Genomic DNA, 17,924 nt, shown 5'->3' on the forward strand with positions numbered 1-17,924 from the left:
ACAAGGGAACTCTCGAAAGAAGAACAAGGCTAGAGGAAAATCTGAGACAAAGAAATCTGACTTTTACCAGAGCTGACCAGAGGAAAGCACAAACACAGTCCCCCACTACCACAAATAATGCAGCTGAGTTTCCCACATTTGGGGAAATCACAGGGGTCAGCATACCCAAAATGCAATGAATGAACCTCACCCTGGGAGAAAAATCTTCATGACCATGGTATCTCCTATGCAAAATAAGTATGATTTGGAATAGGGCTGGGGAGGGCCGCTGCTCATGCACATCTCTGTCAAGTAAAGGAGATTTAACTGAGGCAGCACAAGGGAACTCTCATCTGGGGACAACAACTGCAGGGAGAACACATATTTTCAGATGAACATGGGAGGGCAGAAGGCTGCCTAATACTGAAGCACCCCCAAACAACAAACCAAATGCAACAACTAGTGCAAGCATTCCTGGGGGAAGTTCTGCAGAAGACGGATTTGCATACGGTGATGTCATCCAAGCAGTGGGTCAAAGTTGGCTTCAACCCTCATCTGCATATGAAAAGAGAAAAGGGGCGTGCAGGGCATGGCGGCCTTTTGCGGTGCTTGGATGACCCCTAGTTCGCATTAAACACCTCCACCCTCCTTTGGTGTGGGGCTCATGTTGGCCATGCCCCATCCCCTGAAGCATTCAAGCTGATTTCTTGCAGCAGCTGGGCACTGTAACAGCTCCAGAGCTGCTCTGTAAGGCAAGTAAAAGGGTGTGGGCCCTGCAGCACTACCTGTAGTTTGCATTGTGCATTGGAAGGCACAAAGTAAGCAGACGGGAGGAGAAGTCAGGATAGTGCACAAGGGTATAGAAGGGAGCGGCTGAAGAAAAGAGAAGTGGAAACAGACAGCAAACTAGGCTGGAGAGAGACCTGAGACAAAGAGATCTGAATTATACGAGAGCCGACCAAGGGAAACACAAATTATGCAGTCAAGTTTCCCACATTTGGGGAAATCGCAGGGGCAGCACACCCAGAGTGCAATGGGTGAGCCTTGCCCTGGGAGAAGCACCTTCATGATCATAGTATCTCACCTGGCAGGTAAGTAGGAGTTGGGCTAGAGCTGGGGAGGGTCGCTGTTCGGGCACCCCCCTGTCAAGTGAAAGAGATCCAACTGAGGCAGCACAAGGGAACTCTCGAAAGAAGAACAAGGCTAGAGGAAGATCTGAGACAAAGAAATCTGACTTTTTCCAGAGCTGGCCAGAGGAAAGCACAAACACAGTCCCCCACTACCACAAATAATGCAGTCGAGTTTCCCACATTTGGGGAAATCACAGGGGTCAGCATACCCAGAATGCAATGAATGAACCTCACCCTGGGAGAACAATCTTCATGACCATGGTATCGCCTATGCAAAATAAGTATGATTTGGGATAGGGCTGGGGAGGGCCGCTTCTCAGGCACATCTCTGTCAAGTAAAGGAGATTCAACTGAGGCAGCACAAGGGAACTCTCATCTGGGGACAACAACTGCAGGGAGAACACATATTTTCAGATGAACATGTGAGGGCAGAAGGCTGCCTAATACTGAAGCACCCCCAAACAACAAACCAAATGCAACAACTAGTGCAAGCATTCCTGGGGGAAGGCCTGCAGCAGATGGATTTGCATATGGTGATGTCATCCAAGCAGTGGGTCAAAGTTGGCTTCAACCCTCGTCTGCATATGAAAAGAGAAAAGGGGCGTGCAGGGCATGGCGGCCTTTTGCAGCGCTTGGATGACCCCTAGTTTGCATTACACACCTCCTCCCTCCTTCGGTGTGGGGCTCATGTTGGCTATGCCCCAGCCCCTGAAGCATTCAAGCTGATTTCTTGCAGCAGCTGGGCACTGTAACTGCTCCAGAGCTACTCTGTAAGGCAAGTAAAAGGGTGTGGGCCCTGCAGCACTACCTGTAGTTCGCATTGTGCGTTGGAAGGCACGAAGTAAGCAGACGGGAGAAGTCAGGATAGTGCGCAAGGGCATAGAAGGGAGCGGCTCAAGAAAAGAGAAGTGGAAACAGACAGCAAACTAGGCTGGAGAGAGACCTGAGACAAAGAGATCTGAATTATACGAGAGCCGATGAGGGGAAACACAAATTATGCAGTCAAGTTTCCCACATTTGGGGAAATCGCAAGAGCAGCACACCCAGAGTGCAATGGTTGAGCCTTGCCCTGGGAGAAGCACCTTCATGATCATAGTATCTCACCTGGCAGGTAAGTAGGAGTTGGGCTAGAGCTGGGGAGGGTCGCTGCTCGGGTTCCCCCCTGTGAAGTGAAGGAGATCCAACTGAAGCAGCACCAGGGAACTCTCGAAAGAAGAACAAGGCTAGAGGAAGATCTGAGACAAAGAAATCTGACTTTTACCAGAGCTGACCAGAGGAAAGCACAAACACAGTCCCCCACTACCACAAATAATGCAGTCGAGTTTCCCACATTTGGGAAAATCACAGGGGTCAGCATACCCAGAATGCAATGAATGAACCTCACCCTGGGAGAACAATCTTCATGACCATGGTATCTCCTATGCAAAATAAGTATGATTTGGGATAGGGCTGGTGAGGGCCGCTGCTCAGGCACATCTCTGTCAAGTAAAGGAGATTCAACTGAGGCAGCACAAGGGAACTCTCATCTTGGGACAACAACTGCAGGGAGACCACATCTTTTCAGATGAACATGGGAGGGCGGAAGGCAGCCTAATACTGAAGCACCATCAAATATCAAACCATGGCCCTCATTCCGAGTTGATCGCTCGCAAGGCGATTTTAGCAGAGTTACACACGCTAAGCCGCCGCCTACTGGGAGTGAATCTTAGCTTCTTAAAATTGCGACCGATGTATTCGCAATATTGCGATTACAAACTACTTAGCAGTTTCAGAGTAGCTTCAGACTTACTCGGCATCTGCGATCAGTTCAGTGCTTGTCGTTCCTGGTTTGACGTCACAAACACTCCCAGAGTTCGCCCAGACACTCCCCCGTTTCTCCGGCCACTCCTGCGTTTTTTCCGGAAACTGTAGCGTTTTTTCCCACACGCCCATAAAACGGCCTGTTTCCGCCCAGTAACACCCATTTCCTGTCAATCACATTACGATCGCCGGAGCGAAGAAAAAGCCGTGAGTAAAAATACTTTCTTCATTGTAAAATTACTTGGCGCAGTCGCAGTGCGAATATTGCGCATGCGTACTAAGCAGAATTTCACTGCGATGCGATGAAATTTACAGAGCGAACGACTCGGAATGAGGGCCCATATGCAACAACTAGTACAAGCACTCCTGGGGGAAGGTCTGCAGCAGACGGATTTGCATACGGTGATGTAAATCCAAGCAGTGGGCCAAAGTTGACTGGAACCCTCATCTGCATATGAAAAGAGAAAAGGGGCATGCAGGGCATGGCGGCCTTTTGCAGTGCTTGGATGACCCCTAGTTCGCATTAAACACCTCCACCCTCCTTTGGTGTGGGGCTCATGTTGGCCATGCCCCATCCCCTGATGCATTCAAGCTGATTTCTTGCAGCAGCTGGGCACTGTAACAGCTCCAGAGCTGTTCTGTAAGGCAAGTAAAAGGGTGTGGGCCCTGCAGCACCACCTCTTGTTCGCATTGTGCGTTGGAAGGCACAAATTAAGCAGACGGGAGGAGAAGTCAGGATAGTGCGCAAGGGCATTCTTTTCTCTTAGTCCGGGGGCAAGGCTTCAAAATGGGGTCTGCAACGGAGGAGACACAGGGGGCGTGGTCACAGCAGCTTTTCTCTACAGTCTGCACCAGCAGGAGCCTACACCATTTTTTATGATCACGCTGAACTGCAGTGCGACTGCAATTACAGCATGGTCAAGAAGGGAGGCGTCATGCTGGGTGGCCATGCCCTGTCACTGTGCAGGAGCCAGCACCGCTCACACACTAGTCCCCGGGTGCAGCCCCCAACCCCCGGGACACCCGGAGCAACAAAATGTAGATTCAGGCCACCAGGCCACGCCCCTACCTATGAAACCATGCCTCCTTTTTACCATTGCGCTGTTTATCTGCGCGCACTGCATTACAATCTCCCTCGCCACCTCTCTGGGTGTCACCAGTGATAGTGACACCTCTGCCATGCTTGTAGCAGCTGGTCCTAAGATCTACGCCTCAAGCCCTGAGTGTTTGCCCTTGTGACTTGTTGATCATCATAGCGAAGCAGATGCTTACAGAAAACTGCAGGGGCTTAGATTGAAAATAAAAACAATTGATGGGTATAAGGTAGAGAGGAGCGGGTTCGGTTCTCCGAGAACCGAATTCCCCACGAACTCCACGTGGTTTACATTGGTCCGAGGCAGGCTCGGTTGTTCCTGCCTGACTCGGAAAACCTGAACAAGGGAAAATGTCATCATCCCGCTGTCAGATTCTCGTGAGATTCGGATTCCATATAAAGAGCTGCGCGTTGCTGCCATTTTTACTCGTGCATTGAAGAGAGAGCGGAGAGGACGTGGCTATGTTCTCTCAGTGGAAATCTCAATATCAGTGCTCAGTATCAGTGGTTACTTATTGCTGCTCAGTAATACTAGTAGTGTGTCTCTCCTGCTCAGTGTCAGTTCTCAGTAGTATCCTCATCAGTGCTCAGTATCACTGCTCATTGTCTTGTGCTGCATTGTGGTGCTCAGCATACTACAGTACATTACTAATAGTCCAGTGCTGCATCTTGCTGCTCAGTGTCAGTTCTAGTATCCTCATCAGTGCTCACTATCACTGCTCATTGCATTGTGGTGTTCTGTATACTACAGTAACATAGTAATATAGTATATATAGAGGAGCGGGTTCGGTTCTCCGAGAACCGAATTCCCGACGAACTCCACGTGGTTTACACTGGTCCGAGGCAGGCTCGGTTGTTCCCGCCTGACTCGGAAAACCTGAACAAGGGAAAATGTCATCATCCCGCTGTCGGATTCTCGCGAGATTCGGATTCCATATAAAGAGCTGCGCGTTGCCGCCATTTTTACTCGTGCATTGAAGAGAGAGCGGAGAGGACGTGGCTATGTTCTCTCAGTGGAAATCTCAATATCAGTGCTCAGTATCAGTGGTTACTTATTGCTGCTCAGTAATACTAGTAGTGTGTCTCTCCTGCTCAGTGTCAGTTCTCAGTAGTATCCTCATCAGTGCTCAGTATCACTGCTCATTGTCTTGTGCTGCATTGTGGTGCTCAGCATACTACAGTACATTACTAATAGTCCAGTGCTGCATCTTGCTGCTCAGTGTCAGTTCTAGTATCCTCATCAGTGCTCACTATCACTGCTCATTACATTGTGGTGTTCTGTATACTACAGTAACATAGTAATATAGTAACATATGGTAACATAGTTTTTGAGGTTGAATAGAGGCAAATTGCCCATCGTGTTCAACCTGTTTTAAGTTGTGATGATTCTACATACTTGCTGAATAATGTTTTATGACTAGTTAGCTACTATAACTCATGTTACCCCCGGATTAACCATGTTGATATTTTAAGTATTATAACCTTGGATAGCTTTTTCATTCAGAAATGTATCCATTCCTTTTTTAAATCCAATTACAGAGTCCGCCATTACCACCTTCCCTGGCAGGGAATTCCACATCCTGATTGCCCTAACAGTGAAGATCATAGTATCTCACCTGGCAGGTAAGTAGGAGTTGGGCTAGAGCTGTGGAGGATTGCTGCTCGGGCACCCCCTGTCAAGTGAAGGAGATCCAACTGAGGCAGCACAAGGGAACTCTCGAAAGAAGAACAAGGCTAGAGGAAGATCTGAGACAAAGAAATCTGACTTTTACCAGAGCTGACCAGAGGAAAGCACAAACACAGTCCCCCACTACCACAAATAATGCAGTCGAGTTTCCCACATTTGGGGAAATCACAGGGGTCAGCATACCCAGAGTGCAATGAATGAACCTCACCCTGGGAGAACAATCTTCATGACCATGGTATCTCCTATGCAAAATAAGTATGATTTGGGATAGGGCTGGGGAGGGCCGCTGCTCAGGCACATCTCTGTCAAGTAAAGGAGATTCAACTGAGGCAGCACAAGGGAACTCTCATCTGGGGACAACAACTGCAGGGAGAACACATATTTTCAGATGAACATGGGAGGGCAGAAGGCTGCCTAATACTGAAGCACCCCCAAACAACAAACCAAATGCAACTACTAGTGCAAGCATTCCTGGGGGAAGGCCTGCAGCAGACGGATTTGCATATGGTGATGTCATCCAAGCAGTGGGTCAAAGTTGGATTCAACCCTCGTCTGCATATGAAAATAAAAAAGGGGTGTGCAGGGCATGGCTGCCTTTTGCGGCGCTTGGATGACCCCTAGTTCGCATTAAACACCTCCACCCTCCTTCGGTGTGGGGCTCATGTTGGCTATGCCCCAGCCCCTGAAGCATTCAAGCTGATTTCTTGCAGCAGCTGGGCACTGTAACAGCTCCAGAGCTGCTCTGTAAAGCAAGTAAAAGGGTGTGGGCCCTGCAGCACTACCTGTAGTTTGCATTGTGCATTGGAAGGCACAAAGTAAGCAGACGGGAGAAGTAAGGATAGTGCGCAAGGCCATAGAATGGAGCGGCTTAAGAAAAGAGAAGTGGAAACAGACAGCAAACTAGGCTGGAGAGAGACCTGAGACAAAGAGATCTGAATTATACGAGAGCCGACCAGGGGAAACACAAATTATGCAGTCAAGTTTCCCACATTTGGGGAAATCGCAGGGGCAGCAAATCCAGAGTGCAATGGGTGAGCCTTGCCCTGGGAGAAGCACCTTCATGATTATAGTATCTCACCTGGCAGGTAAGTAGAAGTTGGGCTAGAGCTGGGGAGGGTCGCTGCTCGGGCACCCCCCTGTCAAGTGAAGGAGATCCAACTGAGGCAGCACAAGGGAACTCTCGAAAGAAGAACAAGGCTAGAGGAAGAACTGAAACAAAGAAATCTGACTTTTACCAGAGCTGACCAGAGGAAAGCACAAACACAGTCCCCCACTACCACAAATAATGCAGTTGAGTTTCCCACATTTGGGGAAATCACAGGGGTCAGCATACCCAGAATGCAATGAATGAACCTCACCCTGGGAGAACAATCTTCAAGACCATGGTCTCTCCTATGCAAAATAAGTATGATTTGGGATAGGGCTGGGGAGGGCCGCTGCTCAGGCACATCTCTGTCAAGTAAAGGAGATTCAACTGAGGCAGCACAAGGGAACTCTCATCTGGGGACAACAACTGCAGGGAGAACACATATTTTCAGATGAACATGGGAGGGCAGAAGGCTGCCTAATACTGAAGCACCCCCAAACAACAAACCAAATGCTACAACTAGTGCAAGCATTCCTGGGGGAAGGCCTGCAGCAGATGGATTTGCATATGGTGATGCCATCCAAGCAGTGGGTCAAAGTTGGCTTCAACCCTCGTCTGCATATGAAAAGAGAAAAGGGGCGTGCAGGGCATGGCGGCCTTTTGCGGCGCTTGGATGACCCCTAGTTAGCATTACACACCTCCACCCTCCTTCGGTGTGGGGCTCATGTTGGCTATGCCCCAGCCCCTGAAGCATTCAAGCTGATTTCTTGCAGCAGCTGGGCACTGTAACTGCTCCAGAGCTGCTCTGTAAGGCAAGTAAAAGGGTGTGGGCCCTGCAGCACTACCTGTAGTTTGCATTGTGCGTTGGAAGGCACGAAGTAAGCAGACGGGAGAAGTCAGGATAGTGCGCAAGGGCATAGAAGGGAGCGGCTCAAGAAAAGAGAAGTGGAAACAGACAGCAAACTAGGCTGGAGATAGACCTGAGACAAAGAGATCTGAATTATACGAGAGCCGACCAAGGGAAACACAAATTATGCAGTCAAGTTTCCCACATTTGGGGAAATCACAGGGGCAGCACAACCAGAGTGCAATGGGTGAGCCTTGCCCTGGGAGAAGCACCTTCATGATCATAGTATCTCACCTGGCAGGTAAGTAGGAGTTGGGCTAGAGCTGGGGAGGGTCGCTGCTCGGGCACCCCCCTGTCAAGTGAAAGAGATCCAACTGAGGCAGCACAAGGGAACTCTCGAAAGAAGAACAAGGCTAGAGGAAGATCTGAGATAAAGAAATCTGATTTTTACCAGAGCTGACCAGAGGAAAGCACAAACACAGTCCCCCACTACCACAAATAATGCAGTCGAGTTTCCCACATTTGGGGAAATCACAGGGGTCAGCATACCCAGAATGCAATGAATGAACCTCACCCTGGGAGAACAATCTTCATGACCATGGTATCGCCTATGCAAAATAAGTATGATTTGGGATAGGGCTGGGGAGGGCCGCTGCTCAGGCACATCTCTGTCAAGTAAAGGAGATTCAACTGAGGCAGCACAAGGGAACTCTCATCTGGGGACAACAACTGCAGGGAGAACATATATTTTCAGATGAACATGGGAGGGCAGAAGGCTGCCTAATACTGAAGCACCCCCAAACAACAAACCAAATGCAACAACTAGTGCAAGCATTCCTGGGGGAAGGCCTGCAGCAGATGGATTTGCATATGGTGATGTCATCCAAACAGTGGGTCAAAGTTGGCTTCAACCCTCGTCTGCATATGAAAAGAGACAAGGGGCGTGCAGGGCATGGCGGCCTTTTGCGGCGCTTGGATGACCCCTAGTTCGCATTACACACCTCCACCCTCCTTCGGTGTGGGGCTCATGTTGGCTATTCCCCAGCCCCTGAAGCATTCAAGCTGATTTCTTGCAGCAGCTGGGCACTGTAACTGCTCCAGAGACGCTCTGTAAGGCAAGTAAAAGGGTGTGGGTCCTGCAGCACTACCTGTAGTTTGCATTGTGCGTTGGAAGGCACAAAGTAAGCAGACGGGAGAAGTCAGGATAGTGCGCAAGGGCATAGAAGGGAGCAGCTCAAGAAAAGAGAAGTAGAAACAGACAGCAAACTAGGCTGGAGAGAGACCTGAGACAAAGAGATCTGAATTATACGAGAGCCGACCAGGGGAAACACAAATTATGCAGTCAAGTTTCCCACATTTGGGGAAATCGCAGAAGCAGCACACCCAGAGTGCAATGGGTGAGCCTTGCCCTGGGAGAAGCACCTTCATGATCATAGTATCTCACCTGGCAGGTAAGTAGGAGTTGGGCTAGAGCTGGGGAGGGTCGCTGCTCGAGCATCCCCCTGTCAAGTAAAGGAGATTCAACTGAGGCAGCACAAGGGAACTCTCATCTGGGGACAACAACTGCAGGGAGAACACATATTTTCAGATAAAAATCTTGGTCATGCTCTGGTTTCTCTTCAGAACGAACAAATCTTTCGCCTTTTACTAAAGATTTCCGTGGAGAGGAGCAAAACCGAGTTTTATCTCAATTTTTGCATGCCCCATCTTTTTGGGGTTTCTTTTATCGGTTTAAAGATAGAATGAGTGTGCTTTAATGTAAGCTCATTTGCATAGAAATGACAGTAAATGTTTGTTTCTTTTCAAACAGAACTTTCTTGACCATGCTACTTGCTTGAAAGATCTGGGAGCACATGGAATACAGTACAAACCATGCTTATAGCAAGGAGAAGACAGGTGAGAAATCTGCTTTCTTTCAAATTGGGCGCTCACTTTGATCTGAATGAGGACTGCTGGCACGGCACTCAGGCGACAGGTGGAATCTTGGTCATGCTCTGGTTTCTCTTCAGAACGAACAAATCTTTCGCCTTTTACTAAAGATTTCCGTGGAGAGGAGCAAAACTGAGTTTTATCTCAATTTTTGCATGTCCCATATTATTGGGGTTTCTTTTATCGGATTAAAGACAGAACGAGTGTGCTTTCTTGTTAGCTTTAATGTAAGTATATTTGCATAACAATGACAATAAATGTCTGTTTCTTTTCAAGCAGAACTTTCTTGACCATACTAATTGCTTGAAAGATCTGGGAGCACATGGAAAAGAGTACAAACCATGCTTATAGCAAGGGGAAGCCTGGTGAGAAATCTGCTTTCTTTCTTTCAAATTGGGTGCTCACTTTGAGCTGAATGAGGACTGCTGGCATGGCACTCAGGCGACAGGTGGAATCTTGGTCATGCTCTGGTTTCTCTTCAGAACGAACAAATCTTTCGCCTTTTACTAAAGATTTCCGTGGAGAGGCGCAAAACTGAGTTTTATCTCAATTTTTGCATGCCCCGTCTTATTGGGGTTTCTTTTATCAGTTTAAAGATAGAACGAGTGTGCTTTAATGTAAGCTCATTTGCGTAGAAATGACAGTAAATGTTTGTTTCTTTTCAAACAGAACTTTCTTGACTATACTAATTGCTTGAAAGATCTGGGAGCACATGGAAAAGAGTACAAACCATGTTTATAGCAAGGGGAAGCCTGGTGAGAAATCTGCTTTCTTTCTTTCAAATTGGGTGCTCACTTTGAGCTGAATGAGGACTGCTGGCATGGCACTCAGGCGACAGGTAGAATCTTGGTCATGCTGTGGTTTCTCTTCAGAATGAACAAATCTTTCGCCTTTTACTAAAGATTTCCGTGGAGAGGAGCAAAACTGAGTTTTATCTCAATTTTTGCATGCCCCATCTTATTGGGGTTTTATTTTATTGGTTTAAAGATAGAACGAGTGTGCTTTAATGTAAGCTCATTTGCATAGAAATTACAGTAAATGTTTGTTTCTTTTCAAACAGAACTTTCTTGACCACACTAATTGTTTGAAAGATCTGGGAGCACATGGAAAAGAGTACAAACCATGTTTATAGCAAGGGGAAGCCTGGTGAGAAATCTGCTTTCTTTCATTCAAATTGGGTGCTCACTTTGAGCTGAATGAGAACTGCTGGCATGGCACTCAGGCGACAGGTGGAATCTTGGTCATGCTCTGGTTTCTCTTCAGAACTAACAAATATTTCGCCTTTTATTAAAGATTTCCGTGGAGAGGAGCAAAACTGAGTTTTATCTCAATTTTTGCATGCCCCATATTATTGGGGTTTCTTTTATCAGTTTAAAGACAGAACGAGTGTGCTTTCTTGTTAGCTTTAATGTAAGTTTATTTGCATAACAATGACAGTAAATGTTTGTTTCTTTTCAAACAGAACTTTCTTGACCATGCTACTTGCTTGAAAGATCTGGGAGCACATGGAAAACAGTACAAACCATGCAGTATCACAAGAGCCTTTATTTGATCTTTCATGAAGATAGAGCAGAATTGAGGACACGTCAACAATTTCTGCCGAAGGTGGTTCATCTTTCCACATGGTGCCTTTGGCCACTGACACCTTCGTTGAGTCAAAGTCTCTGGCTGTGGTCAGAACTTTGAAAATTTATGTCACCAGAACGGTTCAGATTAGGAAAACAGAGGCTCTGTTTGTCCTGTATGCTCCCAACATGATTGGGTGTCCTGCTTCCATGCAGACCATTATGCGCTGGATCTGTGGTAAGATTCAGCATGCTCATTCCACGGCAGGATTGCCGTTACTGAATTAGGTGAAGACCCATTCTACTAGAAAGGTGGGTTCATCCTGGGCAGCTGGTCGGGGAGTCTCGGCATTGCAACTTTGCCGAGCAGCTATTTAGTAAACACTTTTGCTAAGTTTTACAAGTTTGATACCTTGGCTGATGATAACCTCAAGTTGGGTCATTCGGTGCTGCAGAGTCGTACGCACTCTCCCACCCGTTCAAGAGCTTTGGTATAACCCCATGGTTCTTAATGTGACCCCAGCATCCTCTAGGTCGTATGAGAAAATAGGATTTTAATACCTACCGGTAAATCCTTTTCTCTTAGTACGTAGAGGATGCTGGGCACCCGTCCCAGTCCATACTGTGTCTGCAGTTATTACTTGTGGTTATACACATGTTGTGTTACGGTTCTGGTCAGCTTTTTGCTGCAATTGTTCATGCCGTTGGCTTGTGTTCTGTTGAATGCCACGTTCTGCGGCATGCTTAAGGTGTGAGCTGGTAAGATGCTCACCTTAGTTTAACTATAAATCCTTTCCTCGAAATGTCCGTCTCCCTGGGCACAGTTCCTATAACTGGAGTCTGGAGGAGGGGCATAGAGGGAGGAGCCAGTTCACACCCTTTGAAAGTCTTAAAGTGCCCATGTCTCTTGCGGATCCCGTCTATACCCCATGGTTCTTAATGTGACCCCAGCATCCTCTACGGACTAAGAGAAAAGGATGTCCTTGTGTACTATCCTGACTTCTCCTCCCGTCTGCTTACTTTGTGCCTTCTAACGCACAATGCGAACTACAGGTGGTGCTGCAGGGCCCACACCCTTTTACTTGCCTTACAGAGCAGCTCTGGAGCTGTTACAGTGCCCAGCTGCTGCAAGAAATCAGCTTGAATGCTTCAGGGGATGGGGCATGGCCAACATGAGCCCCACACCAAAGGAGGGTGGGGGTGTTTAATGCGAACAAGGGGTCATCCAAGCACTGCAAAAGGCCGCCATGCCCTGCATGCCCCTTTTCTCTATGGAATCCGAATCTCGCAAGAATCCGACAGCGGGATGATGACATTTTCCCTTGTTCAGGTTTTCCGAGTCAGGCGGGAACAACTGAGCCTGCCTCGGACCAGTGTAAACCACGTGGAGTTCGTGGGGAATTCGGTTCTCGGAGAACCGAACCCGCTCCTCTCTACCTTATACCCATCAATTTTTTTTATTTTCAATCTAAGCCCCTGCAGTTTTCTGTAAGCATCTGCTTCGCTATGATGATCAACAAGTCACAAGGGCAAACACTCAGGGTGTGAGGCGTAGATCTTAGGACCAGCTGCTACAAGCATGGCAGAGGTGTCACTATCACTGGTGACACCCAGAGAGGTGGCGAGGGAGATTGTAATGCAGTGCGCGCAGATAAGCAGCGCAATGGTAAAAAGGAGGCATGGTTTCATAGGTAGGGGCGTGGCCTGGTGGCCTGAATCTACATTTTGTTGCTCCGGGTGTCCCGGGGGTTGGGGGCTGCACCCGGGGACTAGTGTGTGAGCGGTGCTGGCTCCTGCATAGTGACAGGGCATGGCCACCCAGCATGACGCCTCCCTTCTTGACCATGCTGTAATTGCAGTCGCACTGCAGTTTAGCGTGATCATAAAAAATGGTGTAGGCTCCTGCTGGTGCAGACTGTATGTGCGCGCAGGAAGCCGCCACCATTTTTGTGATCACAGCGGCTGAATGTGATGTCATACAGCCGCTGTGACCACGCCCCCTGTGTCTCCTCCGTTGCAGACCCCATTTTGAAGCCTTGCCCCCGCACCGCTCCATCCCTGACTTGGAAATGGAGTGTTGCTGACCCACCTCTCCCCCCCTTCCCCGCCCCGATTGACAGGCAGAGGCGATCACATTCTCTGCGGGGTGCCGCAGAAAATGCAGGCACATGCGTATGCTCTTAGCAATTTTTGCAGTTGGATCGCTTATTGTGATTGCAATCCAACCTGAATCAGGCCCTATTACCTATCACAATGCGCTGCGGGCAGTACAAAATTGGGTTAATATAGGAGAAAAACCCCCAGACCTGTGCTCCTTAACTGTACCTGGTGGCTAGTGGAGCGGCTGCCCAGTAATCAGTGTCCACCGCAGTGCGCACACGGCCCACCCCCTACGGCCTCGCTCCCCTTCATCAGCGGCCTCGTGATCCGGAAGGGTGGTGTGTGTGTGACTGACCTTAGGATGAAACCGGAGCCTCCGCTGCAGTGACCCAGCAACCAGGGCACGGGAGTATACAGCGCCGCTGGGAGTGATGAAGCTGCAGTAAAGATGTCTATTAGACCTAGCCTGCTGCAGCCCTTGTAGATTCTCATAAAACAAGTTCTTCTTTTCTTGTCAAAATTAATAGCTAAGAATAGGCTGCCTGAGGCAGGCCCCTGTTAATTGGCCTGCTACTGAAGGCACCAACTACAAACTGAGCTCCCTGTTCATGGAAGCGGGGTTATAGAGGAGAATGCACTGAGCTTCTTGGGAACAGTCAAAAGCTTTGAGCCGGTTGGTGCCTCAGATCAAGATCCTACTCTACACCCCAATGTGAATCCTTGTGGAGTCCAGTGTACCCCACAGAAGAAATGAATGTGTCACACCCATTGGCAGCAACCTTAGAATAGCTGCTGACGGGCACAATTGAGAAAGGAAGGGGGGGGGACATTTGAATCCAGCACATAGATGCAATTCAAATATGTAATTTGTACCTTCCTATTTTAAAATATAATGGATGAACCTCACCCTGTGAGAACAATCTTCATGATCAAGAGATCTAATATGTAAAATAAGTATGAGTTGGGATAGGGCTGGGGAGGGTGGCAGCTCGGGCAGCCCCTCCCCCGTCAAGTTAAGGAGATTCAACTGAGGAAGCACAAGGGAACTCTCGTCTGGGGACAACAACTGCAGGGAGACCACATCTTTTCAGATGAACATGGGAGGGCGGAAGGCTGCCTAATACTGAAGCACCATCAAATATCAAACCATATCCAACAACTAGTACAAGCATTCCTGGGGGAAGGTCTGCAGCAGAAGGATTTGCATACGGTGATGTCATCCAAGCAGTGGGCCAAAGTTGGCTGGAACCCTCATCTGCATATAAAAAGAGAAAAGGGGCATGCAGGGCATGGCGGCCTTTTGCAGTGCTTGGATGACCCCTAGTTCGCATTAAACACCCCCACCCTCCTTTGGTGTGGGGCTCATGTTGGCCATGCCCCATCCCCTGAAGCATTCATGCTGATTCGGATTCCATAGAGAAAAGGGGCATGCAGGGCATGGCGGCCTTTTGCAGTGCTTGGATGACCCCTAGTTTGCATTAAACACCCCCACCCTCCTTTGGTGTGGGGCTCATGTTGGCCATGCCCCATCCCCTGAAGCATTCAAGCTGATTTCTTGCAGCAGCTGGGCACTGTAACATATAAAGAGCTGCGCGTTGCTGCCATTTTTACTCGTGCATTGAAGAGAGAGCGGAGAGGACGTGGCTATGTTCTCTCAGTGGAAATCTCAATATCAGTGCTCAGTATCAGTGGTTACTTATTGCTGCTCAGTAATACTAGTAGTGTGTCTCTCCTGCTCAGTGTCAGTTCTCAGTAGTATCCTCATCAGTGCTCAGTATCACTGCTCATTGTCTTGTGCTGCATTGTGGTGCTCAGCATACTACAGTACATTACTAATAGTCCAGTGCTGCATCTTGCTGCTCAGTGTCAGTTCTAGTATCCTCATCAGTGCTCACTATCACTGCTCATTGCATTGTGGTGTTCTGTATACTACAGTAACATAGTAATATAGTATATATAGAGGAGCGGGTTCGGTTCTCCGAGAACCGAATTCCCGACGAACTCCACGTGGTTTACACTGGTCCGAGGCAGGCTCGGTTGTTCCCGCCTGACTCGGAAAACCTGAACAAGGGAAAATGTCTTCATCCCGCTGTCGGATTCTCGCGAGATTCGGATTCCATATAAAGAGCTGCGCGTTGCCGCCATTTTTACTCGTGCATTGAAGAGAGAGCGGAGAGGACGTGGCTATGTTCTCTCAGTGGAAATCTCAATATCAGTGCCCAGTATCAGTGGTTACTTATTGCTGCTCAGTAATACTAGTAGTGTGTCTCTCCTGCTCAGTGTCAGTTCTCTGTAGTATCCTCATCAGTGCTCAGTATCACTGCTCATTGTCTTGTGCTGCATTGTGGTGCTCAGCATACAACAGTACATTACTAATAGTCCAGTGCTGCATCTTGCTGCTCATGTTGGCTATGCCCCAGCCCCTGAAGCATTCAAGCTGATTTCTTGCAGCAGCTGGGCACTGTAACAGCTCCAGAGCTGCTCTGTAAGGCAAGTAAAAGGGTGTTGGCCCTGCAGCACTACCTGTAGTTTGCATTGTGCGTTGGAAGGCACAAAGTAAGCAGACAGGAGAAGTCAGGAGAGTGCACAAGGGCATAGAAGGCAGGGGCTCAAGAAAAGAGAAGTGGAAACAGACAGCAAACTAGGCTGGAGAGAGACCTGAGACAAAGAGATCTGAATTATACGAGTAGCCGATCAGAGGAAACACAAATTATGCAGTCAAGTGTCCCACATTTGGGGAAATCGTAGGAGCAGCACACCCAGAGTGCAATGGGTGAGCCTTGCCCTGGTAGAAGCACCTTCCTGATCATAGTATCTCACTTGGCAGGTAAGTAGGAGTTGGGCTTGAGCTGGGGAGGGTCGCTGCTCGGATACCCCCCTGTCAAGTGAAGGAGATCCAACTGAGGCAGCACAAGGAAACTCTCGAAAAAAAACAAGGCTAGAGGAAGATCTGAGACAAAGAAATCTGACTTTTACCAGAGCTGACCAGAGGAAAGCACAAACACAGTCCCCCACTACCACAAATAATGCAGTCGAGTTTCCCACATTTGGGGAAATCACAGGGGTCAGCATACCCAGAATGCAATGAATGAACCTCACCCTGGGAGAACAATCTTCATGACCATGGTATCTCCTATGCAAAATAAGTATGATTTGGGATAGGGCTGGGGAGGGCCGCTGCTCAGGCACATCTCTGTCAAGTAAAGGAGATTCAACTGAGGCAGCACAAGGGAACTCTCATCTGGGGACAACAACTGCAGGGAGAACACATATTTTCAGATGAACATGGGAGAGCAGAAGGCTGCCTAATGCACCCCAAACAACAAACCAAATGCAACAACTAGTACAAGCATTCCTGGGGGAAGGTCTGCAGAAGACGGATTTGCATACGGTGATGTCATCCAAGCAGTGGGCCAAAGTTGGCTGGAACCCTCATCTGCATATGAAAAGAGAAAAGGGGTATGCAGGGCATGGCGGCCTTTTGCGGCGCTTGGATGACCCTTAGTTCGCATTAAACACCTCCACCCTCCGTCGGTGTGGGGCTCATGTTGGCTATGCCCCAGCCCCTGAAGCATTCAAGCTGATTTCTTGCAGCAGCTGGGCACTGTAACAGCTCCAGAGCTGCTCTGAAAGGCAAGTAAAAGGGTGTGGGCCCTGCAGCACTACCTGTAGTTTGCATTGTGCGTTGGAAGGCACAAAGTAAGCAGACAGGAGAAGTCAGGAGAGTGCACAAGGGCATAGAAGGCAGCGGCTCAAGAAAAGAGAAGTGGAAACAGAGAGCAAACTAGGCTGGAGAGAGACCTGAGACAAAGAGATCTGAATTATACGAGTAGCCGACTAGAGGAAACACAAATTATGCAGTCAAGTGTCCCACATTTGGGGAAATCGTAGGAGCAGCACACCCAGAGTGCAATGGGTGAGCCTTGCCCTGGGAGAAGCACCTTCATGATCATAGTATCTCACCTGGCAGGTAAGTAGGAGTTGGGCTAGAGATGGGGAGGGTCGCTGCTCGGGCACCCCCCTGTCAAGTGAAGGAGATCCAACTGAGGCAGCACAAGGAAACTCTCGAAAAAAGAACAAGGCTAGAGGAAGATCTGAGACAAAGAAATCTGTCTTTTACCAGAGCTGACCAGAGGAAAGCACAAACACAGTCCCCCACTACCACAATTAATGCAGTCGAGTTTCCCACATTTGGGGAAATCACAGGGGTCAGCATACCCAGAATGCAATGAATGAACCTCACCCTGGGAGAACAATCTTCATGACCATGGAAACTCCTATGCAAAATAAGTATGATTTGGGATAGGGCTGGGGAGGGCCGCTGCTCAGGCACATCTCTGTCAAGTAAAGGAGATTCAACTGAGGCAGCACAAGGGAACTCTCATCTGGGGACAACAACTGCAGGGAGAACACATATTTTCAGATGAACATGGGAGGGCAGAAGGCTGCCTAATACTGAAGCACCCCCAAACAACAAACCAAATGTAACAACTAGTAAAAGCATTCCTGGGAGAAGGTCTGCAGAAGACGGATTTGCATACGGTGATGTCATCCAAGCAGTGGGCCAAAGTTGGCTGGAACCCTCATCTGCATATGAAAAGAGAAAAGGGTTATGCAGGGCATGGCGGCCTTTTGCGGTGCTTGGATGACCCCTAGTTCGCATTAAATACCTCCACCCTCCTTCGGTGTGGGGCTCATGTTGGCTAT

General features: G+C 48.6%; 19 non-coding genes and 1 pseudogene across 19 annotated transcripts; 5 read left to right on the plus strand and 15 right to left on the minus strand.

Moving 5' to 3' along the window:
* Window positions 1-77: 77 nt before the first annotated feature.
* Window positions 78-241, minus strand: LOC134998813 (U1 spliceosomal RNA). The gene has a single exon (XR_010200981.1). It is a non-coding gene; the product is annotated as a U1 spliceosomal RNA (small nuclear RNA).
* Window positions 242-915: 674 nt separating this feature from the next.
* On the minus strand, window positions 916-1,078 carry LOC134999218 (U1 spliceosomal RNA). The gene has a single exon (XR_010201377.1). It is a non-coding gene; the product is annotated as a U1 spliceosomal RNA (small nuclear RNA).
* Window positions 1,079-1,230: 152 nt separating this feature from the next.
* Window positions 1,231-1,394, minus strand: LOC134998902 (U1 spliceosomal RNA). The gene has a single exon (XR_010201066.1). It is a non-coding gene; the product is annotated as a U1 spliceosomal RNA (small nuclear RNA).
* A 699-nt stretch (window positions 1,395-2,093) lies between these two features.
* On the minus strand, window positions 2,094-2,228 carry LOC134998522 (U1 spliceosomal RNA; annotated as a pseudogene).
* Window positions 2,229-2,380: 152 nt separating this feature from the next.
* LOC134998612 (U1 spliceosomal RNA) lies at window positions 2,381-2,544 on the minus strand. The gene has a single exon (XR_010200793.1). It is a non-coding gene; the product is annotated as a U1 spliceosomal RNA (small nuclear RNA).
* A 3,240-nt stretch (window positions 2,545-5,784) lies between these two features.
* Window positions 5,785-5,948, minus strand: LOC134998786 (U1 spliceosomal RNA). The gene has a single exon (XR_010200955.1). It is a non-coding gene; the product is annotated as a U1 spliceosomal RNA (small nuclear RNA).
* Window positions 5,949-6,619: 671 nt separating this feature from the next.
* On the minus strand, window positions 6,620-6,782 carry LOC134998537 (U1 spliceosomal RNA). The gene has a single exon (XR_010200751.1). It is a non-coding gene; the product is annotated as a U1 spliceosomal RNA (small nuclear RNA).
* Window positions 6,783-6,934: 152 nt separating this feature from the next.
* Window positions 6,935-7,098, minus strand: LOC134998804 (U1 spliceosomal RNA). Its single transcript, XR_010200973.1, has one exon. It is a non-coding gene; the product is annotated as a U1 spliceosomal RNA (small nuclear RNA).
* Window positions 7,099-7,769: 671 nt separating this feature from the next.
* On the minus strand, window positions 7,770-7,932 carry LOC134998505 (U1 spliceosomal RNA). The gene has a single exon (XR_010200737.1). It is a non-coding gene; the product is annotated as a U1 spliceosomal RNA (small nuclear RNA).
* A 152-nt stretch (window positions 7,933-8,084) lies between these two features.
* Window positions 8,085-8,248, minus strand: LOC134998904 (U1 spliceosomal RNA). The gene has a single exon (XR_010201068.1). It is a non-coding gene; the product is annotated as a U1 spliceosomal RNA (small nuclear RNA).
* Window positions 8,249-8,919: 671 nt separating this feature from the next.
* LOC134998348 (U1 spliceosomal RNA) lies at window positions 8,920-9,082 on the minus strand. The gene has a single exon (XR_010200631.1). It is a non-coding gene; the product is annotated as a U1 spliceosomal RNA (small nuclear RNA).
* Window positions 9,083-9,226: 144 nt separating this feature from the next.
* LOC134998667 (U5 spliceosomal RNA) lies at window positions 9,227-9,342 on the plus strand. Its single transcript, XR_010200837.1, has one exon. It is a non-coding gene; the product is annotated as a U5 spliceosomal RNA (small nuclear RNA).
* Window positions 9,343-9,612: 270 nt separating this feature from the next.
* LOC134998679 (U5 spliceosomal RNA) lies at window positions 9,613-9,728 on the plus strand. The gene has a single exon (XR_010200849.1). It is a non-coding gene; the product is annotated as a U5 spliceosomal RNA (small nuclear RNA).
* A 286-nt stretch (window positions 9,729-10,014) lies between these two features.
* LOC134998687 (U5 spliceosomal RNA) lies at window positions 10,015-10,130 on the plus strand. Its single transcript, XR_010200857.1, has one exon. It is a non-coding gene; the product is annotated as a U5 spliceosomal RNA (small nuclear RNA).
* Window positions 10,131-10,404: 274 nt separating this feature from the next.
* On the plus strand, window positions 10,405-10,520 carry LOC134998709 (U5 spliceosomal RNA). The gene has a single exon (XR_010200880.1). It is a non-coding gene; the product is annotated as a U5 spliceosomal RNA (small nuclear RNA).
* A 275-nt stretch (window positions 10,521-10,795) lies between these two features.
* Window positions 10,796-10,911, plus strand: LOC134998735 (U5 spliceosomal RNA). Its single transcript, XR_010200906.1, has one exon. It is a non-coding gene; the product is annotated as a U5 spliceosomal RNA (small nuclear RNA).
* Window positions 10,912-15,888: 4,977 nt separating this feature from the next.
* Window positions 15,889-16,052, minus strand: LOC134998540 (U1 spliceosomal RNA). Its single transcript, XR_010200754.1, has one exon. It is a non-coding gene; the product is annotated as a U1 spliceosomal RNA (small nuclear RNA).
* Window positions 16,053-16,203: 151 nt separating this feature from the next.
* Window positions 16,204-16,367, minus strand: LOC134999179 (U1 spliceosomal RNA). Its single transcript, XR_010201340.1, has one exon. It is a non-coding gene; the product is annotated as a U1 spliceosomal RNA (small nuclear RNA).
* A 664-nt stretch (window positions 16,368-17,031) lies between these two features.
* On the minus strand, window positions 17,032-17,195 carry LOC134998406 (U1 spliceosomal RNA). The gene has a single exon (XR_010200670.1). It is a non-coding gene; the product is annotated as a U1 spliceosomal RNA (small nuclear RNA).
* A 152-nt stretch (window positions 17,196-17,347) lies between these two features.
* On the minus strand, window positions 17,348-17,511 carry LOC134998961 (U1 spliceosomal RNA). The gene has a single exon (XR_010201122.1). It is a non-coding gene; the product is annotated as a U1 spliceosomal RNA (small nuclear RNA).
* Window positions 17,512-17,924: the final 413 nt, after the last annotated feature.

This window comes from Pseudophryne corroboree, unplaced genomic scaffold (genome assembly GCF_028390025.1).
Source record: "Pseudophryne corroboree isolate aPseCor3 unplaced genomic scaffold, aPseCor3.hap2 scaffold_149, whole genome shotgun sequence".
Classification (NCBI taxonomy): domain Eukaryota; kingdom Metazoa; phylum Chordata; class Amphibia; order Anura; family Myobatrachidae; genus Pseudophryne; species Pseudophryne corroboree.